The sequence below is a fragment of the Eriocheir sinensis genome, chromosome 13, assembly GCF_024679095.1.
Source record: "Eriocheir sinensis breed Jianghai 21 chromosome 13, ASM2467909v1, whole genome shotgun sequence".
NCBI classification, from domain to species: domain Eukaryota; kingdom Metazoa; phylum Arthropoda; class Malacostraca; order Decapoda; family Varunidae; genus Eriocheir; species Eriocheir sinensis.
The window spans coordinates 14,193,973-14,221,762 of NC_066521.1; the positions used below are offsets into that span (position 1 = coordinate 14,193,973).

At 46.9% G+C, this 27,790-nt stretch overlaps 1 protein-coding gene across 3 annotated transcripts in view; it reads right to left on the reverse strand.

Moving 5' to 3' along the window:
• The window catches only part of LOC126998042 (LIM/homeobox protein Awh-like), an 88,354-nt gene that overhangs the window by 28,024 nt on the left and 32,540 nt on the right, over positions 1-27,790 (reverse strand). The window lies entirely within an intron of this gene.

The following is a 27,790-nucleotide window of genomic DNA, read 5'->3' on the forward strand; positions in this document are numbered from 1 at the left end:
GGGGGGAGGTGAAGGGAGGGGAAGGAGAGTTGGAGGGAAGGGAGGAAAGGGAAGAGGGGAAGGAAGGGCAGTAGGTGGAGGGAAGGGAAGAAGGTATAGGGAGGGCTTGAGGGGTGGTAGAGGAAAGAGAGGGAAGGAAAGGGGGGAAGGTGAAGGGAGGGGAAGGAGGGTTGGAGGGTAGGGAGGAGAAGGAAGGGGTGGTGGAGTGATGGGGGAAGGGAAGGAAGGGAAGAAGGTAGGGAGGGCTTGTAGGGGTGGTAGGGGAAAGAGAGGGAAGGGGGAGGGGTGTAGGGGAGGTGGAGGGAGGGGAGAGGTGGGGGAGTGGAGGGAAGGGAGGGTGTAGGGGTGGAGGGCTTTGTCTCCAGTCCCAAAAGAGCCACGTGGACAAGAGGAAAATCTGAATTCCATGGAACATTTTTTTACTATTTTTCTCCCTCGCTCTTTTCCTCTTTAATCTTTGTCCTCGGCGATAAAGGAGAATAAAGAACGCGCACGGAGGATTAGGAGCACAACGATGCCGCGAATACACAAAGAGGGGGAGAATGCATACACGGTGGTAGGTATATACACACAAACACACATAAACATACATACATAAGAATTTCAAGTATACGCAACAGAAGAAGAAAAGAAACGTACACGGCTCTGAGTAAACATGAGCGCGTGTACTTACAGGGACGAGATAGAAAATAAAAACATACACAGGTAGATATATACACACAAACACACATACACATACATACATAAGAATTTCGAGTATACGCAACAGAAGAAGAAAAGAAACGTACACGGCTCTGAGTAAACATGATCGTGTGTACATACAGAGACGAGGAAAAAAAAACATACACAGGTAGGTATATACACACAAACACACATACACATACATACATAGGAATTTTAAGTATATGCAACAGAAGAAGAAAAGAAACATACACGGCTCTGAGTAAACATGATCGCGTGTACATACAGAGACGAGAAAAACGCACACAGGATATTACGCACATGAGAATACCGTACATACTTACAATACTTACATACGAACTTACGAAAAATAAATGCAAATAAAGGTGAAATATGAAAAAAAACATTTAAATAAAAGTTTAAAAAAAGTAAGAGAGGAGGGAAATAATGATAAAAAAGAAGTTATATTTACCGATCCTGAACTCCTCAAAAAGCTTACTCTTAAAAATAAAATACAGAATAGGTAAAAAAGGGAAGTCTTAAAAATGGAAATACAGAATAATTAAAAAAGAATAAAAAAATCATAAAAGGCTTGAAATATAGAAAAGGTAAAAGAGGAGAATAAAAAAAATCATAAAAGGCTTGAAATATAGAAAAGGCAAAAGAGAAGAATAAAAAAAATCATAAAAGGCTTGAAATATAAAAAAAGGCAAAAGAGGGAAATAAAAAAATCATAAAAGGCTTAAGTTCCTCCTTCCCAGAGCTCTTTGAAAGGCTTAGGTTCGTGCTCTTAGACGGTTCCGCTTCTAACATCAACTATTTCCAAAGGCTAAAAAGGAGAGGAATCGAGTTTTCATGAGTCGTTTTCACCTTCATAGTATAGAAGAAGGATCAAACTACCATCAGAGTCATTAAATTACCCCTAGAAATGCCCATAATGCCCACGAAAGCCTTGTCAAATATGTGTGCTTGGGCTCCGAGACGCTTAAAAATACGGCCCTTATTCCTAACAACAAGGTGGAGCCAGGGAGTATAATTGGGTTACCGCCACGATCGTTGCTTCTCCCGAGTGGTGGCGTGACGCGGCTCCTGGCGGGGAAATGACGCAAGAGAGAGAGAGAGAGAGAGAGAGAAAGAGAAAAGATTGTGGTCCAGTTCTCAAGTCCAACATAGTGCTCTTGTAAGCCTCTTAATCAATCTGTATTCCTTTGTTTCTCACCTTATTCTTCGTTTTCCTTCTTCCTCTTCCTCCTTCTTTCTTTTGACTTCTCTCTCTCTCTCTCTCTCTCTCTCTCTCTCTCGCTACCATTTCACCTATAGTTCATGTATAATTTAATAGAGAGACTTCATGTATAATTAAATAGAGAGACCATGTATAATTTAATAGGGAGACTTCATGTATAATTGAGAGATTTCATGTATTATTATTATTATTATCATTATTTTTTTTTTTTACGTCGTGGCCTATTGCGCCGGTAGGCTTCTTCCCGGTGGGGCCTGATGGTCGGCCCAGCCCATTCTGGCGCAGGCGAGTGTTTATAGTGGCGCCATCTTGCATTGGCTCATGCTGCCCTCCCGGAGCTCATCTTTAATCCTAGAATCTAGAGTCCGGGTTGATAGGTGGTCTTCTGGACAGCATGTGGGTAGTTTTAAGCCACTCGGCGGCGGCTGAAAAATACCAGCTTGGTGGCACCGGGCGGGAATTGAACTCGCGTCCTCCTGAACGCGGCATCGTCACGCTATCCATTCAGCCACCGCCTCCCCTAATAATTTAGAGAGATTTCATGTATAGTCTAATAAAGAGATTTCCTGTAGTTTCCTCAAATTTCTTTCCTTCCCTACGAATACTAAACACCACACAAAGAATTTTCATCGTCTTTAGTATGTCTTTAATATCAGGTTTTGCAGCTTACAAACCCACCGAGTCAAATGTGTCGACGGTTGAAAAGAAGGAAATAAGGAGTCTTCGCTCACTCTGCCGGAACAACCTAACACCACAAAATTAATAATCGGTTTAGTAATTTTAATACAGGAAGAAAGTTAGTTATTTACCTCCTTTTTGTGTTGGGCAATTCAATAACACAAATGAAAAACGCTGGTACACGTGCTCTCCAAGGACTTTTGAGAAATAAAGGCACATAACCATCTTAATAAAACAACAGCAACGAAAAAAAAAGAGGTATACAGGTTTTCACCATAGAGGAAAGAAAAGGACTCACATACACACCCATACTTTGCGGGAAACAATATTCAGCGTCTCGAACCTAATGCCAATAAGCTACACATGTTCATCGACTGCACATTCCCTCTACGACAAGCGTGACCGAGATAACAGGAACGTACGTAGAGTTGACATGGCTGGCTGGCTAACTTGGCCGAACACACGCACGTACACACCTTGAAACTATTACGCGAGATAGAAGAAGGGGAGAAAGCAAAGGGACCTTATATACGCTTGTCTCTCCCTCTGCATGTCTGTTTATGAAGAGGTGGCTGAGAGATAAGTATGTAGGGGAGGATGGGTATGTAGTTGGCATGGCCGTTCTGATTGGGAAAGGGCAAGGGGGGGGGGGGGTTAATTAGTTATATTCCAATTAACACTCGTTTGCAAGATTAATATTTTCAGGATTAGTATTTTCAGATCATCAGGATACTTGGTGATAAAAACCTGTATACCTCAATATTTTTTTCGTTGTTTTTGTTTGATTGAGACGGTTATGTGCTTTTATTTTGCAAAGTTCAATGGAAATGCCTACGACTACGTGCTGCAGATATTGAAAACTGTAGCCGATGTGCATTCGCCAAGTGGTTAACCAATGAAAGTATGAAATTTGATACGTTAATATAAATGACCTAAAATATATTGCGCCCCCCCCCCCCCCTGAAAACCCTGGTAGTTGGTAAGTCATTAACATAATTTTTTTTTACAGCAGAGGAGACAGTGCAAGGGCGTAAAAAAAAAAGAAAACAATAATGAAAAAAAACCCCCCCGCTAATTACTGCTCCTCATACCTTATACTAATCAGATGATGATAAAGAAGTAAAGATAATGAGGATGATGACTGGGTAACTGATATAAATTGCTTGTTATTTTGTATAGTGGGGATAGTTTACATGAAAGTGGAGGTGGACATAAGTGGTAATGGTAGAGGGTAAACATCGTAAGAAGTGGTATTGGTATAAGATTGGTGCACTTTGAATACCGATAGTGATGATGGGGTATACAGAAATGGGTGTGAAGGGAACAAGTAATGATGGTGGGCAAAGATACATTATAGGCGATACATTATAGGTGATGATATTGGTAGTTAATAGATACACTTTACTGATAGAGATAATGGTGTATAAATATGGAGGTGGAGGTGGAGATTAACTAGCAGAATGGTGGGTAAAGGTACAGAATCGAATGTAGTAATGATATAAAATTGTGCACTAAATATAATGGTAGAAGAAATAGTGCATAATTATGAAAGCGAGGGTGGATCAACCTGGTATAATGATAATGGGTAAAGACACATGGTATTTAATGGATGCACTTGATGAACAATGAAGAGAAGGTGAGACAGGTGAGAATGTTAATGACTCAATCGCGCACTTCCGACGCGGTAAGAACATCTAGTGCTGGAATGTACGGCTGGCTAATGAGGCTCCACACACACACACACGCACACACACACACAGTACAGGAGAGGTGGTAAGGATGGAAACTGTAGATAGGAAGCAGATGGATGGATGGAAATGGAAGGAAAGGAAGGAAAGGGGCGTCATGGAAAGGGCAGCAGTTTTCAGGTTCTGCGGCAGCGAAGGGAAGGGAAGGACGATGTGTGGACGAGGCCGAGCATGAGGCGCTGTCCTGGATGCCTCTCCTTCCTCCCTTCGTAAACATCAAACTCCTCAGGACGACAACCTCGCTTCGTTTGCTTATCTTCTCGGATCGGAGGATTGGACCGTCGAGGAATGCATGTTTCCTTCTTTTATTTCTTTCCACCTTGGTTATATTCCTTGCACAAAAATAATAAAAAATTCCTCATGCCCCTTGTGAGGTGTTCGCCGCGAGTGTCGTCCCGGCGGGCGCGGCGCGGCGCGGGAAGGAGAAAACAGATCCACGTTTTCTCCCCGAGCGGACAATGGCCGCCCAAAAAAGAGCGACACATACATAACAAGCGCTGAACATACTCATTATTCACATCAACATGCAGGCGGCAGCGCGGCCCCCCAGCGCGCCACGCCGGCAGGGGGCGGCGGGGTGGTGGGGGTGCGGGGCGACGGGGGTGCGGGGAGCGTGGCGCCCCCGCGGGCTTTACGAGGCAGTAAAAGATGTCAGTGAGGGGTCGGCTCGGCTTCGGCTGCCTGGTCGTGGCCATTTCACGGAGGCAACAGCGGTCGCGTCGAATAAACATGCCCGGCAGACACCGGCTGCCGGGCCGCCGCGCTGCTGCCAGGGCGCGCTAGCCGGCCGCCACGCCGCCGGCAGCCCCGCCAGTGATTTCAACGCCCAACGTGATAGTGATCAGGAGGCCGCGCGACGCCCCTGGAGCGGACGGGCGTTGTCGGGGCCGCGGGAGGCGCAGGTCGTGCCCAGCAAGGGTCGCCGCGCGCGACACACTGTCGCCGCACTATATCGTCTCCTTGTTGCGCATTTGACACCCCGAGTCGGAGCCCAGGAAAAAAGGCACACTAGCAGCGGGGTTTCGCGCGCTTTTCTGGCGTTTGTGGCTCAGAGCAGCGGGACGCCGACCCCCTGCCGCGCATGCGCCGCTCGGGGGCACAATATGGCCGACCCCCCGCCATCCAGCCGCGGACCCGACCGACTCGAGCCTCTACCCTCCCTTATACGTTAATCTGATTCCCGACCTCAGCCATTACCTCTATCATTACTTCGTCCACAATGACACCCACGGTAGAGGGCGGCCGGGAAGGGGCGTCATAATTTAAATTAAAGACGAGGGCGGGAGACGAGGACACGCCGCTGCTCACGGCTCCTGCCGCCCGCCGCTTGGAAAGCGGAGAAAAAATATTCGACTCTTGTAAAATGATCATAAAATCACCCCCGCACATGCCTGGGCCCGCTGCAGGTGCTCGCCTCCTGCACGAGGCGGAGCCGCGGCAAGATTTACCGCGCGAGGCAAGAGGGCGGAGGACGGCAAGCAGCAGCAGCAGCAGCGACTCTAGCGGGTCTTGGCGAAGTGCAGCAATTTATCGCGCGTCCTGAACCTAATGGCCGGGGAAACACGTCCATTGATCACCAATAACACCCACGGCAGATTCCAATCGCCGGCAGACCCCGCGCTCGGCCCCGCGGTACCCGGGTTATGGATATTTAGTGGACAATTTGGGGACGCCCGATACTGGCTGAGTGGAAATTAAGATCCAATCAAAGGACTACAGCCCGCTGCACACTGGCGGCTCTCAACCTCCGTTTAGCGGACCTCTGACACCCCGCCGCCTTGTCGAGGCCCGGGACCCGCCGGGGGAAGAAGGCCAGGCGGCGAGCACCAGGACAACGTCACCCTGACACACGAGGCACAGGCACCGAGAGGGAGGGCAGCGGCGGCGGCAGTGGAGGTCCTTGTGCAGGTCGGGGCGGAGACTTTTGCCGCCCGCGGACCCCCCGCCCGGCTCGGCATCCCGGACTGACAGCCGCTCACACCTCCGCCTCAGCACGACGCCTCGCACGATTTCGGACGCGTCTCCAAAACTTTCCGGTCGTGAGAGTCGGACAATTGACGCTTCTGTGGTGAAAATGTGGCTGAAACTTTATATGCCGGGTCAGCTATGCGTCTGTGGCGCTCGAGTTACACGCTGACTTACTCTCAGCGTGAGTGGCGGCGGCGTCGGGCGAGGCTTTGCGTGGCAACTCCGAACACGTCACGGAGACATCACATGTCCTCCGAATTTTTCTCTGGCAGCATAATTTTGGCGCAGACAGAGATGACCTGCCCGTGGAGGAGGAGGAGGTGGCTGGCGGGGCAGGGTGCGGCCGGCCCGGACACTGCTGCTGCTGCCGTGGGCTGACCTGGGCGGCGCCGTGATTGAAAGCCCAGTATAGGTAGCGCCTTGTCAGAGCCGACGTGGGGAGAGCGAGGGGGGGAGAGGGGGAGCGAGCCCATGCCGGGAGTGGCGGCGATCAGGAGCAGATACCACCACCTCGGTTATTTATGTTCTGGACGCCATGCAGAGAGGCAGATTTTTACTCGCGTCTCCCTCCACTTCGCCTCTTCCACACTGCACCGCTCAGCCTCGGCCACACCGCCCGCCTCCACCTCCCTCCACATGCACCAACGGGACCTATGGGGCTCAGGAAGTCTCTAAGGCAATAAAATGTAAGGTTAGGCGAGAGTTTGGCATGGCGGCGGGCGGCGGGAGGGCTGGAGGAGGCGAGGAGGAGCGTCGAGGTGAGCATGCAAGGCGGACGAAGCTCACGGGAAGGTTTGCACAGCGGAGAGCGTGGCGCAGCGCAGCGAGGGGGCCGTGATAGAAGTGGCTGATCAGGCGGCTACACACACAAACATGAAATATTAGCACCTCCTCTACATGACAACACTACTGTGGCCTTATCGCTCCACCATCTTCCCATCCACAGCCCCATAAATACGACTCAACCTCGATACACGGACGCGCCCTCCTCTCAACCGCACTTTAGCGAACACTCCAGCTTGATAAACCGAGACATCGCGACCCTCCACCGCTGGCCTCGTCTTAGCGCCCCTGGTCTCTGGTCTCGCGAAGTAGGCGGGGCGAGAGCGAGGTGGTGTGGGGTGTGGGTGGCGAGAACGGGGGGAGGAGGGAGGGGGCATGGGGGCGCTAGGCCGGACCATGAATCGGGTATAGCTGTCTGCAGCCATGCCCGTCGCCTTGCCATATTCGCCGTGGCCATATAACCCGGCCATGAATCACCGCTATTTATTGATAGTGGGATAACATCTTTACGCTCACTAAATCATATAAAATCCCCGACTTCACTGAGGCTTGTGTCGCGGGGACGGAGGGAGACGCTGGCCCACGACTCTTGGCCTCACCCTTCACCCTGGCTCACCCTGGCTCACCCTCACTCTTGCTCTCATCTCCCTCACTCCTCCACCTCCCTCACTCCCCTTGTTCCTCCCTCACTGTTGTCCCTCCCTCCTCCCTCTTCCTCACCCTTCCTCTCACCCTTCTTTTTTTCTTTACTCCCTTTAACTTCATCTTTCTTCCTCTCTCACCCTTAATCTTCCCTCTACTTCCTCCTCACCCTCTCACCCTTCCTCCCTTAACCTTCACTGTTGTCCCCCCCTCACCCTCTTCCTCACCCTTCTTTCTTCTATACTCCCTTTAACTTCACCTTTTTTTCTCCCTCGCCCTTAATCTTCCCCCCTCACCCTCTCACCCTTCCTCCCTTACTCCCTTTACCCTCACCGTCGTCCCTCCCTCACCCTCTTTCTCACCCTTCTTTTTTCTTTACTCCCTTTAAATTCACCTTTCTTCCTCTCTCACCCTTAATCTTCCCCCTACTTCCCCTTCACCCTCTCACCCCTTCTCCCTTATTCCCCTCTCCCTCTCATCCTCACTCTTGTTCACCCTTCACCCTCTTCATCACCCCTCATCTCTCACCCTTATTCCTTCTCCCTTACTCCCCGCTCTCCCTCTCACCCTTCCCCTTGGTCTCCCCCCTCCCTCCCTCACTCACCCTGACCGTCGCCCACGCGCCCTCGCCTTCCCGACCTCCACCTCGCATCGTTGAAATGGACGCCCACAAAAAATAATATCACCTTGTCTCTGATCGTGTCCCCTGACCCCCCGCCTCCTCCTCCTCCTCTTCCTACTCCTTCTTCTTCTCTCATTCCTCCTCCCCCTGTTCTTTTTTTTCCTCCACCTTTTCGTGTTGCTGCCCCTTCTCTTCTTCCTCCTGCTCCTCATTATTTTCCTTGTTCTCAGCCTTTTTGGTTCTTCCTTTCTTCTGTTTTTCATGTCTTTCCTCTTGTTTTTCCTCTTTTTCTACACCTGTTCTTTATTTTCCTCTTGTTCTTTCATTCTTTTTTTCTATACTTTCTTCTGTTTCTTCTTTTTTATTCTTATACTTCTTTTCTTTTCCTTCTTTTCTTCTTCTTTGTACTCTTTTCTTCTACTTTTTTCCTTCTCCACCTCCACTCTCACTTCCACCTTCACCTCTCTCCCTACCTCCACCTCCCTTCCTCCTCCTCCTCCACCTTTCCCAACCCCCATCCTCCTTCTCCCCCTCCCGGACACACACTGGGCCGGCCGCCGCGGGAATGCACGTAAAGGTGTCTGTCTTGTGCATCAGGCCTCGGATAAGCCTGACTTAGTGAGCCGATAGATGGCGCTCGTCGCCCTCCGTCATGGCGGGTGGACTGTCCCTTTGCCAGCCACGACAGACAGGGGGATAGATAGACAGACAGGTAGACAGACACAGGAATAAAGAGGCAGACATAGACACAGATAAATAATGATAGGTGGATAGATAGACAGACAGTTAGATAGACATAGGAATAAAGAGGCAGACATAGACACAGATAATGATAGGTGGATAGATAGACAGGCAGATAGATAAACGGACAGGTAGATAGACACAGAAATAAAAGGGAGACATACAGACACACATAAACAGATAATGATAAGCAGACAGACAGACAGACAGGAAGATAAACATACGGGTAGATAATACAGAAATAAACCGATAGACATTCACACACACAGACAAACAAATACTGACAGACAGATGGCCGGATAGAGACAGATAGAAAGACAGGTGGACAGCCTCAAGCAGACACAAGGTAGACAGACAAATATAAACAAACATACAGACTGACAGAAAAAAGACGTACAGGTAGGAAGGGAAACAAAGAAACATATACTGGGACACTGACGAACAGATGTATGCTGAGAAAAAAAACCTAGACAGATGTAAAGAATAAAAATACAAATTATACATATACAATACACACACCACCATCTCTTTTATAATAGTGAAATAATCGTTCGAAGCAATGTAATAAGTGCATGAACCTAAGTATTTTTTTTATCTTATATGCTTAGGAGTTGGAAAATGGAAGAGTTCAGGGATCTTCTTCTTCTTCTTCTTCTTATTATTATTATTACTATTATTATTACTATTATTATTATTATTATTACTATTATTATCATCACTATCATCATTATTAGTCTCGTCTGTGGTAGTGATAAGAGCAATTTATATCCTACTATGCTGCACACACACACACACACACACACACACACACACACACACACACACACACACACACACACACACACACACACACACACACACACACACATCACAAGAATAAATTGTTTGCATTTACTATCATTATGCACACAATGAGAGAGAGAGAGAGAGAGAGAGAGAGAGAGAGAGAGAGAGAGAGAGAGAGAGAGAGAGAGAGAGAGAGAGAGAGAGAGAGAGAGAGAGAGAGAGAGAGAGAGAGAGAGAGAGAGAGAGAGAGAGAGAGAGAAAAGGAGATAAAAAGAAAAATAACGAAAAATAAGAATGAAAAACAGGCAAGAAGGCAGGGAGGGAGAGAAGGAAAAGGATGAAAGACAGCCAGGGAAGGAGGGAAGAGGAAGAAAGAAGGAAAAGGGGGGAGGGGGTGAAAGGGATGATAGGCGGGTGACTTTACTCAATAACAAGGGAAACAAGAGATCAGAGAGTGTGTCTAGCAAAGCCGCGGATTACTGAGGATTAAGCCGGATTTACCTCAACCCATCAGCGGAGGGAGGTAGGGAGGGAGGGAGGGAAGGGAGAGGGCGGAGGGAAAAAGTGGAGGAAGGGTATGAAAGAGATGCTGCCCTTTTCCTCTCTTCACTATTCTGTTTTTTGTTTTGTTTTTGTCTTTCTTTATTCTTCTTTTATTGTTGTTTTGTTTTCTTTGTTTCATGTTTTGTCTGTTTTTTTCTTTCTTTTTTCTTTTTTCGTTTTCTTCATCTTGTTTATTTCGCTTCATGGATTTCCTGTTTGACTTTTTTTTTTCTTTTTCTATTTTCTTTTTTTTTTCTTTTTCCTCCTTCGTCAAATCTTCGTCCTTGTCCTCTTCCTGTTTTCTTCTTCTTTTTCTCTTTGTTTCTTCTTTCTCTTCTAATCTTTTCCCTTTCGTACTGTTTTATATATTTAGTCCTTGTCCTTGTGCGTGCGTGTGTGTGTGTGTGTGTGTGTGTGTGTGTGTGTGTGTGTGTGTGTGTCACAGGTTAAACTTTTCGTCGTGCCTGTCTTCGCATTCCTCCTCCTCCTCCTCCTCCTCCTCCTCCTCCTCTTACACCTCCTCCTTCTCCTTTAATTCTTCGTCATCTCGTCCATCAAGTGCAGTCTGCTCAAGAAATATAAAGAGAAAATTAAGGAGGAGGAGGAGGAGGAGGTATTCATGCAGTATTCCAGTCGGTTAAATAAACAATACATGATAAGTAAGTCCCAAGGTGGCTGGCATAAATAAAAGGAGGAGGAGGAGGAGGAGGAGGAAGAGGAGGAAGAAAGACGGAGGAGAATCAAGATGAGGACTAAGAAATATATGAAGTGAAGAAGAAAAAAAGACGAAGAGGAGGAGGAGGAGGAGGAAGAGGAAGAAGAAATAGCAGAAGGAGGAGAAGACAAGTATTAAAGGAAGAGGAAGATGAAGAAGACGAAGAAGCAAATGAATAACAAGAGAAGAAGAGGAGAAGAAGAAGAAGAGCAGGGAAAAGGTGTAAGAAAAAGAAGAGGAAGAGGAAGAGGAGTGTGACGAGGAGACGAAAATATAAAATGAGATAAAGAAGAAAAAGAGGAGGAAGAGGAAGAGGAGTGTGAAGAGGAGAGGAAAATATAGAATGAGATAAAGAAGAAGAAGAATAGGAGCAAATAAAGAGAGACAGACATAAGAACAGAAAAAAATGAAGGAGGAGGAAGAAGAGGACGGGGAAAGATAGAAGAGAAGATGAAGACGAAGAAGAAAATAAACAAAACAAGATAGAAAGAGACAGAACAGCATGAAAATAAAAATGAAGATGTGAAGAAGGAGGAGGAAGATGAGGAAGAACAGGAGGAGGATAATGGTAAAGAGGAGGGAAAATATAAATAAAAGGAAATGAAGACGAAGAAAAATATGAGCAGGAGAAGCAAAATATAGAACGGCAGGAAAATACAAATAAAAAAGTAGGAGTAGGAGGAAAACGAGAAGATGAAGAGGAAGAAGAAGAGGAGGAGGAAGAGGAGTAAATAAACCAGCCTAATATACGAGCGTCTTCATCAGTATGTCATAGTGTTCCTGATAGAGCACGAGGCGAGGTGGGCGTAGTACATCACGGGACAGTTTAGGCAGGGAAGGAAACATGGAAACATGGACTATCAGGCAGCAGAAAGCCTGTTGGCTCATTACAAGGCTGCCTGCTTTCAGTGATTTAATCAATCCGTCAGCCATAGTTGTGGCCAGCAGGGAAGGATTAAAGCACTTGTGTATCTACTCTTGGATACGTTCAGTTCACTCCCGTTGCAGCAACGTGGCGATCAATGCGTATCTTGAAGGAGTTGATGCTCTCTGCGCTGACCACTTCTGCAGGAAGGCTGTTCCAGTGGCGAACACTATTCGAGAAATAACTCCTGCCGATGTCGGTATTGCATCGCTTTGCTTGAATTGTTTTTCCGTTGTTTCATGTCCTCGGGTTAGTTTGTGGCGTGAAGAGTTTGGAGTGATCAACATTGCTGAGCTTGTTCAGGTACTTAAAGACTTGTATCATGTCTCCCCGCAGTCGTCTCTTTTCCAACGTGAAGAGGTTGAGTCGCTCGAGTCGTTCTTCATAGGGTTTCGTCCTCAATGATGGTATCATCTTCGTGGTGCGGCGCTGTACTCTCTCAAGTAATTCAATGTCTTTCCTGTAATTTGGAGACCAGAACTGCACGGCGTATTCCAGGTGAGGCCTTACCAGCGAATTATACAAGGATAACATAACTCCCGGCGTCTTGTATTCGAAGTTCCTCGTTATGAACCCGAGCATTGTATTGGCTTTCTTACAGGCAGAGGAGGAGGAGGAGGAGGAGTAGGAGGAGGAGGTAAATGGAAGAGAGGTTGGGTAGTGACATCCTTCTCACCCAACTATCTACTACTACTACTTCCTCCTCCTCCTCCTCCTCTTCTTCTTCCTCCTCCTCCTCCTCCTCCTCCTTATCACAGCCTCTCCCTGACTTAGCATATCGTTACTCACGCCGAACTGTACACTGCAGACGACAACAGTAACAGTAAAAACAAACAAGAACAAACAAGAACGACAACAACAACAACAACAACAACAACAACACTTTCTTCTCCTAGTATCTTATGAATGAAAAATGAGTGAATGAATGAAAGAAGGAAGGAAGGAAGGAAGGAAGGGAATGAAGGAAGGAGTGAAGGAAGGAAGGAAGGAAGGGGGTGAAGGAAGAAGTGAAGGAAGAAATGAAAGAAGGAAGGAAGGAAGGGAGTGAAGGAGTGAAGGAAGAAAGGAATGAATGAATGAATGAATGAATGAATGAAGGAAAGAATAAATGTAATACACTCCACTTCAGCTCTCAGGCAACAGACGTACGAACACACACACAGACTGATCTAGTTTTAAATCAAAGTTCCTAGCGTTTTTTTTTTTTTGAGAGAGAGAGAGAGAGAGAGAGAGAGAGAGAGAGAGAGAGAGAGAGAGAGAGAGAGAGAGAGAGAGAGAGAGAGAGAGAGAGAGAGAGAGAGAGAGAGAGAGAATGAAACTGATACGATAAAGAAAATAAACGAGAAGGAAAACCGTGACGATAAGAACTAAAAAAAAAAAGAAAGAAAACTGGAGGAGGAAAAGACTTGAATGAGAGGAGTAATGGGCTGCTGCTGCTGCTGCTGATGATGATGATGAGGAGGAGGAAGAAGAAGAAGAAGAAGAAGAAGAAAAGATAATAAACACGAGAAGAATGAAAATGAGGAAAATCAAAACACACACACACACACACACACACACACACACACACACACACACACACATACACACCACCACCACCACCACCATCCTTACCACTACCACCACCACCACCACCACCACTACCACCACCGCCACCACCACCACCACCATCCTTACCACCACCACTACCACCACCACCACCACCACTACCAGGAAGAGAGACAAATGGCCACGAGAGAGAGACAGAGAAAGAGAGAAAGAGAGAGAGAGAGGGAGGGAGGGAGGGAATGCGTTGAGATGAACTAAACTCAAAAGGCAGGCAAGAATGATTTCGTGGGACAGACAGACGGGGCAAGCGGGGCAAGGCGGGGCGGGGCGGGGCGGGGCAAGGCATACCCAGCATCTCTCTCTCTCCCTCTCCCTCTCTCTGTCTCTCTCTCTAGGTGTCCCAGAAGTCTTCGCTCATACACGTGCTTTGGTGGGTGAGGTTGGACGAAGGTTTTTGGGAAATGGAGGAGGAGGGAAGAGGAGGAGGAGGAGGAAGAGGAGGGAGGAGGAGGAGGAGCTGAACGGAGGAGAGTTCATGATATATAGAGAGAGTGACATCTCGACAACAAGACCAGGGGGGGAGGGAGGGAGGGGGGGAGGGGGAGAGTGAATGAGAGAGAGAGAGAGAGAGAGAGAGAGAGAGAGAGAGAGAGAGAGAGAGAGAGAGAGAGAGAGAGAGAGAGAGAGAATAGTTGTATGGTATGTAAGACTGTATGAATGTATGTATAACTATTCATAGGCCTGTAGGTATGCAAGAATTAAAAAGAAAAAGAAAAAAAATGATAATGAGTAAGAGGAAAGAAGGAAGGAAGGAAAGACACAAGAAGAAACAGAGGAGGAAGAAAAGGATCAGAAGCAGGAAGAAGATCAAAAGAGGAAGAAAGGAAGAAAAGGGGAAAGAGGTATAAAGAGATAAAGGGAGTGAGTGCAAAGAAGATGAAAAGAAAATGAAGAAAAGGGAAGTAAAGGAGATGAGCAAAATAAGAAAGGAAAATAATGTAAGAAAAGGAGAGGAGAGAGAGAGAGAAAAGTGAGACAAGGAAGTGAAAGCGAAGAGAGGAGAGAGCAAGAGTGAGGGAAGGGAGGGACGGAGAAGGGAAAGGAGAGAGAAAAATGAGAAAAAAAGGGGGGTAGGGGAGGGGGAGGGTACGCACGTATGTCTGTTTGTGGGCATGATAGGGGAGTGGTGAATGGAAAAGGGAGGGAGGGAGGAAAGAGAGGAGGGAGGGGCGGAGAATGGCAGGGGAGGGGAGTGACGGGAAGGGAAGGGAGGAAGGAGAGAATAGGGCACGGAAGAGGAGGTAAGAGAGAGAAGAGAGGGTAGAGAAAAGGGCAGAGAAGGGTATGGAAGAGGAAGGGAGGGAGGGAGAGAGGGAGGCAGAGGCGTGATCTTTCTCTCCCTTCAGCCCCCTTCCCCTCCCTTCCTCCCCTTCCTTTGACTCTTCCTTCCCCTGTCGCTGCTCCCCGTTATGTGTGTGTGTGTGTGTGTGTGTGTGTGTGTGTGTGTGTGTGTGTGTGTGTGTGTGTGTGTGTGTTCGGATGCCCTTTGAGTGTGTCCTTTGCCTTGAGACCCTTTTTTATGAACCTACTTTTTTTTTTTTTAGTCTAAGTGGGAGTTGAGGTTTAATATATTAGTGTTTTAATTACTGTTTCTTTCTTACAAGTTAGTTTTCACGTGGTTTTTTTTTTCTTTTGCATTTCATCTGGTTATATTTTCCTCACTGTCTATCTTTTTATCTCTCTATCTAACTCTCTATCTATCTATTCATCTACCTCTATTTATCTCCATCTCCTTTGCGTGACACTATCCTGCATTTCGTTCCATTGGTGTTTCTCTCTCTCTGGCTTAGATACATATTTTTTTTATCTCGATGTTTTCTAAATTATCCACCACCACCACCAACAACTACAATAAAAACAACAACGCCAATACAATCACCACCTCCAGCACAACCTTCGCCACCACCACCACCACCACCAGTGTCAACAGTGAACGTGGGAATAGAGGGAGGGACAGAGAGAGGGGGAGAGGGAGAATCATGGTGTGTATAAAATGGAGGGGGACGAGGAGAAATAAGGAGGAAATGAATGATGAGAGGAAAAATAAATTAGTAACCAAGATCGTTTCATAAAAAAAATATTGAAGTGTAAAAAGGATACAATAAAATATGGCAAAGGGAAAATAGCAATAGGTCGTCAAATATAACAATAATGATGATGATGATGATGGTAACAATAATTAGAAGAAAATAACGAGGACAAGAACAAAAAAACAAGAAAAAGAATAATAACAAGAGAACAAGAATAAAAACAAAACTAACACACACACAAAAAAAATACGAAACAGGAGTAGGAAAATAGAAACAAAGGAATAGAATTAGATAACAAGAAGAAAGAAAAAGAATAACAACCAAAACAACAACAAACACAAAAACGGTATCAATAACAACAATAACAACTCCATCAACGCCCAAAACAAGGAGAGAGAGAGAGAGAGAGAGAGAGAGAGAGAGAGAGAGAGAGAGAGAGAGAGAGAGAGAGAGAGAGAGAGAGAGAGAGAGAGAGAGAGAGAGAGAGAGAGAGAGAGAGAGAGAGAGAGAGTAATTGTATGGTATGTAAGACTTTATGAAAGTATGTGTAAGTATTCATAGGCCTATAGGTATGCAAAAATTTAAGAGCAAAAGAAAAAAAACTCGTAATCCCAGCCATTGAGGTAAAAATATTCCTACCTCAGTGACCTCAGCCCACGGGATGGAGGAGGGCGGCGGTGAACGGCTGTCATTGTGTGTGTGTGTGTGTGAGCGAGCCGAGTACCGCCGCGCCGATACCTGTGTGACCCACGGCGCCCAAACCTGATTGCCTCACACCTCCAGATTGACTTCCTCCTCCTCCTCCTCCTCCTTCTCTTCCTCCTGTTTCTCCTTCTTGTTCTTGTTCTTGTTCTTCTTGTTCTTCTTTTTCTTCTTCTTCCTATTCTTCTTCCCTTCCTCATTCTCTTTCTCCTTCGCCTTCTCGTCCTCTTTGTTCTTTCGTTCTTTCTTTCTCTTTCTCATTTCTTTTTCTTTTCTTCTTCTCTTTCTTCTTCTTTTTCTTCTTCTTCTTTTTTTTTTCTTCTTCTTCATCTTCTTTTTCTTCTTCTTCTTCTTCTCCCTCCTCCTCTTCCTCCTCCTCTTCCTCCTTACCTCTTCTTCCTGTACCCAAAATTCTCGTGGTCAGACTTCAGGTAGATTCCACCTTGATTAAGAGACTATCAGGTACACACACAGGTGAGCTCTCGTTGTTGTTGTTGTTGTTGTTGTTGTAATATGAGTTGTTTTACTGTATTTTGGTTTTGAAATGTAAGATAAGCAAGATTTTTGAGAGAGAGAGAGAGAGAGAGAGAGAGAGAGAGAGAGAGAGAGAGAGAGAGAGAGAGAGAATGCATTTTCAGACAATAGTCAAGGATAGAGCAGGTTCTCTCTCTCTTACACATGTTCATTTGACCACATTCCTTCCTCTTAATCTCATTCAGATTTTTACCACCTCCTCCTCCTCCTCCTCCTCCTCCTCCTCCTCCTCCTCCTCCTCTTCCTGTTCTTGCTCCTGATTTTTATCCTTACATTCCTGGCACCATTTTTACTAACCTTTCTTTTTTCTTCTTATTTTTTCTTTTCATCCTTTTTTCTTCCCTTTCCTCTTCCTGGTATATTTTTTCTTATCCTTCCCTTTAGTTTTATACACCCCCATCTCCTCCTCCTCCTCCTCCTCCTCTTCTTCTTCCTCTTCCTCCTCCTCCTCCTTCTCTTTTTATTCCGCCTTTAATTTCCTCTCCTTTTGCTCCTTTTCTTACCCCCTTTCTTTATACCCTTCTATATCTCCTCCACTAGCACCCCTTTCCCTCCTCCTCTTCTTCCTCTTCCTCCTCCTCTTCCTCCTGGCCAACACCCAAACCTCCGCACCCAAGGGAGGCTCGAACCCACGATTTATTCCGACACTTTGCTTTTCCGTCCACAAAAGCAAGGGAGAGTCTGATGGCGGGGCGGCGGGGGTGCGATGCTGCCCTCACTCTTCCTGCCTCGCCCTTCCCTCCCTCACCTTCCCTCCATGTCTCTCCCGTGTTCTATCCTTCCCTTTCTGTCTCTATCCCTCCCCTCTCTCCCTGTCTCTTTTTGTTCCTCTCTCTCTTACCTCTCCCTGTCTCCTTGGTTCTGCATTTATCCCTGTTTCTCCCTGCCTGTCTCCCTCACCTCTCTCTACCTCTATTTCTCTGTCTCTATTCCTCCCCTCTCTCCCTGTTTCTTCCTGTGCCTCTCTCATACCTCTTCCTGTCTCCTTGGTTCTGCACTTCTCCCTGTTTCTCCCTGCCTGTCTCCCTCCCCTCTCTCTACCTCTATTTTTCAGCCTCTTCCTGTCTCTCCCTGGTCCTATCCCTTTCTCTGTCTCCATCCCTCATCTCCCTTCCTGTTTCTTCCTGTCCCTCATTCTCTCCTTGTTTTTCTCTCTCCCTCTCCCTGTCTCTCCCTGGTCCTATCCCTCATCTCCCTCCCTGCTTCTTCCTATCTCTCATTTTCTCCGTTTCTCTCCCCTTTCCCTGTCTCTCCCTGGTTCTATCCCTTTCTCTGTCTCAATCCCTCATCTCCCTTCTTGTTTCATCCTGTCTCTCATTTTCTCCCTGTTTCTCTCTCTCCCTCTCCCTGTCTCTCCCTGGTCCTATCCCTCACTCTGTCTCAATCCCTCATCTCCTTTCCTGTTTCTTCCTGTCCCTCATTCTGTCCCTGTTTCTCTCCCCTTTCCCTGTCTCTCCCTGGTTCTATCCCTTTCTCTGTCTCAATCCCTCATCTCCCTTCCTGTTTCTTCCTGTCCCTCATTCTCTCCCTGTTTCTCTCTCCCTCTCCCTGTCTCTAGTTCTATCCCTCACCTCTCCCTGCCTTCCCCTGTTTCCCCCCTGTCCCTCTCCCTCTCCCTTGCCTCCACCTTTTTTTTTATCGTTTCTGTCTCTCCTCTCCTCTCTTTCTTTCCTTTCCCATCATCACAGTTCTCTCATACCTCTTTTTTATTTCTTATCTTCTTTCTAGTCCGGATTTCTCTCTTCTTTTCCCATTGTCCTTCTTCCTACTTACTCTCCCCTCTCACAATATTCGCTCTTTAATCTTCGCTCTCTCCTCTTCCTAACTGCAATCCTTCACAAAAATGTCACTACTCTTTCTTGCATGCTCTTCTTCCTCTCTTTCCTCCCTCTACTCTTACGCAAACCACACCTCCCCTTCACTAGCTTCCACCCCTTCATCACCACTACGTTCCTCCCCATCCTTCCCTCTCCTCTTTGCAGCCTTCCTTCACCGAGCACGACAGCTTCTTTCCTCTTCTCTCTCTCTCTCTCCCTCCCATCACTCCTTTTTTTCCTCCAACTCCTCCGCCTCCTCATTTCCTAACCGCATTCCCCTCCGCTAGTATCTCCTCCCTCGACACTCCTCCTCCTCCTCCTCCTCCTCCTCCTGCGCCCCCCGCCGAGCCTTCGTAAGCGATCTGACTCTTTTGGAGGCGGTGGGCGGGGGAGCGGCAGCGTGATAGCGTGTGCTTTATTGTCGCCTCACACTTTACTGGGGTGCTCTGGCGTGTGTGTGTGTGTGTGTGTGTGTGTGTGTGTGTGTGTGTGTGTGTGTGTGTGTGTGTGTGTGTGTTTTGTATATTATTATTTATTTCGTTTTTCTTTTTTTCTTTCCTCTTGATATTTTTTTTGGGTCGATTTGTTTCTTTTTTCGTTATTTTTGTTTTGTTTTAACATTTTTTGTTTTCCTTTTCTCTTCTCCTTTGCTTCGTTTTCTTCTTTTTCTTCTCTTAGTTTTTTCTCCCTCTTTTTTTCCTCCTTTTCCTTCTCCCCTCAGTCTCCAACCACCTCCTCCTCCTCCTCCTCCTCCTCCTCCTCCTCCTCCACCTTCTCCTCCTCCTCCTCCTCATTCTCCACTAATTCCTCATCCTCTTTCAGTTTTTGCTTCAACTTTTGCTGGTGATATCACGATTTTAAAGAAGATTATCACAGAACATCCTTCCCCTCCCTCTCCCCCCCTCTCTCTCTCTCTCTCTCTCTCTCTCTCGGTGGGTGAGTGGCGTGGTATCAGCAAGTCGTCTCTTTTCGTGTCCTAATCCGCTGCTCACGACGACTAATCCCCCAGCCAATCCCCTTAAGTCGAGATTGTGCGAGAGAGAGAGAGAGAGAGAGAGAGAGAGAGAGAGAGAGAGAGAGAGAGAGAGAGAGAGAGAGAGAGAGAGAGAGAGAGAGAGAGAGAGAGAGAGAGAGAGAGAGAGAGATTACACTATATATTACTACAAAGCCCATGTGTGTGTGTGTGTGTGTGTGTGTGTGTGTGTGTGTGTGTGTGTGTGTGTGTGTGTGTGTGTGTGTGTTAATGTATTGTCAAAACCTCTCCACGATAAGGGATTTAGTACTGCTTGCAAGACATTTAAAGCGCTCTGTAAATACTCTGATAACCACTTCAATGTTCACTGTGTGCTTTCTGTTCATTGTAAGTCTTCAAAATTTTCCTCCTTTTTTCTCTATTATTTTGCACCGAGATCTCATTCTTTTTTTTTTCATATATTTGTTATTTAAGTGATACTGATTTTTTCGTCTAGAATTCTCGTCTATAATCTCTCTCTCTCTCTCTCTCTCTGCATTTCCTTTGTTCATCATTATCTGGGTTTATTTTTTTTTTTTGGTTTATTTGTCATTATTTTTCACACTCATAATATATTTTTTAACCGAGGAGAGAAAAAAAAGTATGACAAACACGATACAAATTCTCATAAACAAGAGACCAATAAATATTACAATATGCAAACAAATTTATCAGACTTTATTAATTTGAAGTATTTTTTTCTATGTCGTCTGCCTCAATAAAACACACATTTTCCTTGTTCGCTTCCTTTTGAGTGTGGCAGCACGTGTGTGTGTGTGTGTGTGTGTGTGTGTGTGTGTGTGTGTGTGTGTGTGTGTGTGTGTGTGTGTGTGTGTGAGTGTGTGTGTGTGTGTGTGTGTGTGTGTGTGTGTGTGTGTGTGTTAGAGAAACTGAGCGAGAGGAAACTAGAGAACGAGAGAAAGCGAGAGTGAAAACGAGAATAAAACACACACACACACACACACACACACACACACACACACACACAGAAGGCAGAACATCAAAGTAGGAGAAGAAGTGTGCGTGTGCGTGTACTCAAGCGTGCGGGTGTGTGTGTATGTATGCATGTAAACCTCTGTATACGTGTGTGCGTGTGTGACTTCTCCCTCCCTCCCTCCCTCTCTCCCGCCCTTTCTGCTTTATGGAGAGGCAACAATGGCGGGTCCTCTCGCCTCCTCCCGCCCACAACGGCGTATTTAGTGTGGCGGCCGAGGGCTTTGAGAGCATTATGGGATTAGCTGACCGTGGAGGGGGGGCACGGGGGGAGGAGGGGAGGGGGGCGGGGGGGGGAGGACGAGGAGGAGGAGGAGGAGATGGGTATTGGAGGAGGATCTGTGACGTGAAGAGAAGGGATAGAGAGAGAGAGGGAGAGGAATAGGAGGGAAAGGGTGGGAAGGCAGAGGAAAGGGAGGAGGAGGAAGAGGAGGAGGAGAAGGGTATAGGACGATCTGTGACATGAAGAGGACAAGAAGAAAGGGATAGAGAGGGAGAGGGATAGGAGCTGAAGGTATAGGAAGGCAGAGGAAAAGGAGGAGGAGGAGAAGCAGGAGGAGGAGATGGGTATGGGACGATCTGTGACATGGGGAGAGAAGAGAGGGAGAAGAAGGAAGGGATAGAGAGGGAGGTAAGAGGGAGGAGTTATAGGAGAGGTGAGAGTGGTTTAAGAGAGGGTGATAGCTTCTTACAGCGACGGGTGGAGAGAGAGTGTGGATGGGTGTGGGCGTAAGGGTGTGAATGGACAATGAGGGACAAAGAGGGGGGCTTGGCGTGAAAGGTGGATGTGGAGGGGGTGGAAGGAAAGGGTGGAGAAGGAGGCGAAGGAAGGGTAATAGGGTGGAGCTATGTGGATGGGTGTGGGTGTAAGGGTGTGAAGGGACGGTGAGGGACAAAGACGAAGAAGGGACTGGAGGGGCTTGGCGTGGAAGGTGGAGGTGATAGGGAGGGATGTGGAGGGGGTGGAGGAGGAGAAGGAAGGGTAATGGTGGGTGGAGCTATGTGGCTAAGGAGGAAGTAAGGAGAAAGGTGGGTAGAGAGATGTGGATATGGATGAAGTAAAGGGTGGAAGAGGAGGAGAAAGAGGAAGAAGAAGGGGAAAGGTGGATGGAGAGATATGGTTATGGAGGAAGTGAAGGAATTGAGGAGGATAAAAAAATGGAAGGGTGGATTAAGGGGAAAGAAGTTGAAGTGAAGGAAAACGAAGGGAGAGAAAGAAGAGAAGAAGGAGGAGGAGGTGGAGAAGGAAAAAAGTAAATGTGAATGATGAGGAAGGAAGAGGAGAAAGAAAAGAGAGGAGAAAATGTGAATGAGGAGGAAGGAGGAAAAGTAGAAGAAGGAAAGAAGAGGAAAATGAGGAAATGAGGAGGAGGAAAAGGAAAAAGGGAAGGAGGAAAGTGGAGACGCATGGAGATATTGAAACCAAGGAAGTGGAGGAGGTGGAGGAAAGAGATAAAAGTGGAGATCTAAAGAAGGAAACAAGAGGAAAGAAAGGGCCTTAGGGGAGGATGAGGTAAGGAAAGTTAAGGGAGAAGGGAGGAGAAAGGGAGACAGAGGAAAGGGAGAGGAAAAAACAATGAAATAAAGAGAGGAAAGAAGGGAGGGAGGGAGTAAGGGAGGTGTGAAGGGAGGCAAGGGAGAGAAAAGAACAGGAAGGAAGAAGAAGAGAGGGAGAGGAAGGAGGGAGGGAGAGGGAGGAAAGGGATCTCTCTCGTTTCTAATATTAAAAGACAACCGGATGTTTATACCTGTCAGACACCTGAGAGAGAGAGAGAGAGAGAGAGAGAGAGAGAGAGAGAGAGAGAGAGAGAGAGAGAGAGAGAGAGAGAGAGAGAGAGAGAGAGAGAGAGAGAGAGAGAGAGAGAGAGAGAGAGAGAGAGAGAGAGAGAGAGAGAGAGAAAAGAAAAAAAAAGTATATGTGTGTTTGAGCGATTCCAAAAGCCACAGGTATGCAAGAATGACACACACACACACACACACACACACACACACACACACAGCCCCACCCCCCCTCTCCCCACACAAAACACCTACACTTACACACCTTCCCCTATTCTTAAAGACGGACAGGTAGGGCCAAAAAAGGTGAGTGCATTCCTGCGTATTCCCAAGATTCCCACATTCCAGTTGCAGCCACACGGGGAACCACAGGTATTCCAGGTGAGGCGGCGGCGTGAGGCGGAGGTAAGGGAGGGACAAAGCCGAGGAGGAGGAGGAGGAGGAGGATAAAAGGACAAAGAAGAGTGATAAAGAGTCAAGGAGGGAAGAAGACAAAGAAGCGATGGAGAGGAACGAATGAAGGAAAGAGAAAGGAGAGAAAAAAGGTTGAAAGAATACTTGGAATAGGAGGAAAAGGAGGAGGAGGAGGAGGAGGAGGAGGAAGGAGAGAGAAAACAGGAGAAAAAGGACAAAGAATAATAAAGAGGAGGAAAAAATCAAGTCGGACAACCAAGTCTCTCTCTCTCTCTCTCTCTCTCTCTCTCTCTCTCTCAATAAGACAGTGATACTTTCCTACCCTCCCCCTCCCTCTCCCTTCCTCCCTATCTCCCCTGAATAAGTCCAGAAAGGGAGGAAGGAGAGGAGAGGGGAGAGAAGGGAGAGAAAATGGGGGGGAGGGGGGAGTGAGGAGGCGTGTGACATTTATTAACTTGAGAGGGGGGGAGAGGGGGGGACGAGGAGGGGGAGGGGGGGGGACGAGGGTACACTATATCATGACCCCAGCCTCTATTTCCCCAGCCTAGGCCTTCAGTGGGGTGCCCAGCTGTCTCTCTCTAACGTTGATATACCCTCCGGCACCTGGGCAGTTGATAGTCTAGATTGATGAGGGGGGGAGGAGGAGGAGGAGGAGGAGGAGGAGGAGGAAGGGAGGTCGGAAGTGTGGGCGGAGGGTCATTATTGTTACTGATTGATGGTTTGCCCCCAACTGAGAGAGAGAGAGAGAGAGAGAGAGAGAGAGAGAGAGAGAGAGAGAGAGAGAGAGAGAGAGAGAGAGAGAGAGAGAGAGAGAGAGAGAGAGAGAGAGAGAGAGAGAGAGAGAGAGAGAGAGAGAGAAACTGGTATGGAGAGACAGTTAGACAAATTGAGGGAGAATAATATCAGAATAATGGAGACAAATTTAAAGAAACTATTGTATTAATCCGAAGGGGAGAAAGAAAGAATATCCCAAATAAATAAATACCAGGAATAAGAGACCAGCAGGATACGTCATGAATGTGAGGAAAAAATAAATAAGAGACATTGATTAAAAATGAAGAAAAAAACACGTCAGAAAAGTCATCAAACGAAGAATTAAAAAGAAAAAAAACAATGATAAGTAAACGAACTTATAAAAGCAATTGAATAGACTTAGGGTAGCAAACAACTAGCATACAAACCACTAAACAAGGCATCAACCTCTCCATAGCATTCCCATTAACCCTAACACTTCTATATAGGAATTACTAATGATTGTACGCTCCCATTAACAACTCCCACTTTGAACTGGTACTTCATTAACTTCCATGTCTTCTCCCATTAACCTCTGACTCAAGTGCCCTTTCATTCCAGCCTCATTAATTCGTTTAAAGATACCTGCATTCCATCCTACCATTAAATGGAATTTTCATAAATACAGTTAGTAAGGCACCATACTCCCATCATCCTGTACTTAGACAACCATTTATTCCTATCGAATAATTACATATATTATAATCATAAATCACTGCTCTACCATTAACAAATTAGCCACTTCCATTATCTTGGAACTTTGCAAAACATTTGCACATATAACCATTACGCTCAACAATATTGCTTTTATGAACTATAACAACATTAACTATTTTCATGACTAACCTGAAGATCACAAGATTAACAATCTTTTCCATTGCTCCCTGTTGGCCTCCCATTATGATCACCCACACGTTCAGGCAAACGCCCACTAATTATGCTCCAATACGGTGTGCACCATTACCGACACACGATCCCAAAACCATTAGCAGCACACACGTACTAACGAAACCATTCAAGTTACACCCAAATCCCTCTGCTAACCCTTGACACATTCCATTATCATCCAAATATTTCTTCCACAATCATTACATAGATACTACAAAATTCTACCACCACCCATTCATTGATTAGTTAGTCATTAACAACTACAGGTCTCCATTAATGCTGTTTCCCTTCTTGTTTGACCACAGTCCCATCACACATCACCATTACCACCACCACCACCACCTCTCCCCCATTACCACAGCATCACCATCCCCCTTCACTTCACTGTTACTCATACAATATCATCACTATCACCATCACTATTACTACCATCACCACCACCACTACCACAATCACCATCACATCACCCCGACAATTATTTCTCTCGTCTCACCCTCCACTTCCACCCCACCACTATCATCATCATCACCCCTCCTTCTCTTCCCCTACCTCCTACTCCTCCTCCTCCTCCTCCTCGTCCTCCTTCACTCCTACGATCCTCCTTCCCTCTTCCACGACTCACTCCCCCTCCCACTCTCCTCTTCTTCACCACCTCCACTCCCCCCCTCCTCCTCCTCCTCTTCCTTCCTCCCCCCCCTCGCCACGATAGACTCCTGACGGGTGACCAGGCTGTAAAGGTTCTATAATATACTCACTGAGCGACCCCATTCTTCGCGGCCATGTCTCGCCAATGGGCCATGGAACCATAAGGCGCCCATTGGAGGGGGGGGAGGGAGGCAATGGGGAAGAGGGAGGTAAGGGGGGTAAGGGGATGGTAGTACGTAAGGGAGCGGAGGCAAAGGGAGAACATGAAGGTAAGGGAGAGATAAGTGGAAGGAAAGTAAAGGAGGGAAAGGTAAGGAGAAGGAAAGTAAGGGAGAAGGAAAGTAAGGGGGAGGAAAGTAAAGGGGAGGATAGTATGGGGAAGGAAAGCAAGGGGGAGGAAAGTAAGAGGGAGGAAAGTAAGGGGAGGAAAGTAAGGGGGAGGAAAGTAAGGGGGAGGAATGTAAGGGGGAGGAAGGTAAGGGGGAGGAATGTAGGGGGGGAGGAATGGGCGGGGGAGGAATGTAAGGGGGAGGAAAGTAAGGGGGAGGAAAGTAAGGGGGAGGAAAGTAAGGGGGAGGAAAGTAAGGGGAGGAAAGTAAGGGGGAGGAAAGTAAGGGGAGGAAAGTAAGGGGGAGGAAAGTAAGGGGGAGGAAAGTAAGGGGGAGGAAAGAAAAAGGGAGGAAAATAATGGAGAAAAAAATTAAGGGGAGGAAGATATGGGGAAGGTAAGAGAGAGGAAAGTAAGGGGAGGAAAGTAAGGGGAGGAAAGTAAGGGGAAGGAAAGCAAGGTTGAGGAAGCTAAGGGAGTGTAGGTAAGGGGATGAAAGATGGGGAGGAGTAGAAGTTAAGGGGTAGAAGAGGAAGGGAAAGGGATGCTAAGGGTAGATAAGGGGAAGGAAGTTAATGGGGAGTATAAGGTATGGGAGGAGGAAGGCATGAGGAAGGAAGGAAGGAAAGAGATACACCCCCATTACCCACGCCTCCTCCTCCTCCTCCTCCTCCTCCTCCTCCCTTAACAGCCAGGGAGTAAAGGCCACGGTGGGTGTGAGAGAGGAGGAGCATTGTTAGCTTTGAGAGGAGGAGGAGGAGGAGGGAGAAGAGGGAAGGGAGGGGGGAGGGCATGAGGCGAAAAGTCGAGTGTGTGTGTGTGTGTGTGTGTGTGTGTGTGTGTGTGTGTGTGTGTGTGGAGGACGTCCCATCGTTTGCCCGTTCCCTCTCCCTCCCTCCCTCCCTCTCTCCCTCCCTCCCTCCCCAGCGACAAGTAAAAGGTGACAAAGACAACATAAGTTCGCGGTTTGGAGGGAGGGAGAGAGGGAGAGAGAGGGAGGGAGAGAGGGAGAGAGAGGGAGAGGGAGGGAGGGCTGACTATAGGGAACCATCAGACAGCCTCTCTCCCTTCCTTTCTTCCCTCCCTCTCTCCCTCCCTGAAACACACCACCGACAAATTTTAGGGAGGCAGAGGGGGCGAAGCGATAGAAGGGAGTCAACGAGGGGAGAGAAAGGGAGGGAGAAGGGAGAGGACGAGGGGAATGAAAAGAGGAGCAAAGGCATTGAATAATAATGAGGAAATGGAGTTGAACAGAGGGCAGGGAAGTGAGGGGAACGGGGAAAAATGGAAGGGTGAAGGAAGGTGTGAAAGAGGGGAACGGAGAAAGAGGAAGAGGGTGTGAGAGGGAGTGAAAGGCAAACAAATAGATACGAACGTAGGGGAAGATGAGAATAAGAGGAAGGGAAGAAAAAGAAGAGAGAGATAAATAGTGAAAATGAAGCAAGGTGTGAAAGAGGGTAGCGGAGAAAGAGGAAGAGGGTGTGCGAGGGAGTGAAAGACAAACAAATATATACGAGCGAAGGGGAAGATGAGAATAAGGGGAAGAGAAGAAAAAGAAGAGAGAGATAAATAGTGAAAATGAAGCAAGGTGTGAAAGAGGGTAGCGGAGAAAGAGGAAGAGGGTGAGAGAGAGAGAGTGAAAGGCAAACAAATATATTCGCACGAAGGGGAAGATGAGAATAAGAGGAAGGGAAGAAAAAGAAGAGAGAGAGAAAATGAAAATGAAGGCAAAAAGAAAGTGAAAGAAAGAAGAAGAAAGGAGAAGAGGGTGGAGGGAGAAATGAGAATAAGAGGAAGAGAAGAAAAGAAGAGAGAGATAAATAGTGAAAATGAAGCAGGGTGTGAAAGAGGGTAGCGGAGAAAGAGGAAGAGGGTGAGAGAGAGTGAAAGGCAAACAAATAGATTCGCACGAAGGGGAAGATGAGAATAAGAGGAAGAGAAGAAAAAGAAGAGAGAGATAAATAGTGAAAATGAAGCAAGGTGTGAAAGAGGGGAACGGAGAAAGAGGAAGAGGGTGTGAGAGGGAGTGAAAGACAAACAAATATTTACGAGCGAAGGGGAAGATGAGAATAAGAGGAAGAGAAGAAAAAGAAAAGAGAGATAAATAGTGAAAATGAAGCAGGGTGTGAAAGAGGGTAGCGGAGAAAGAGGAAGAGGGTGAGAGAGAGTGAAA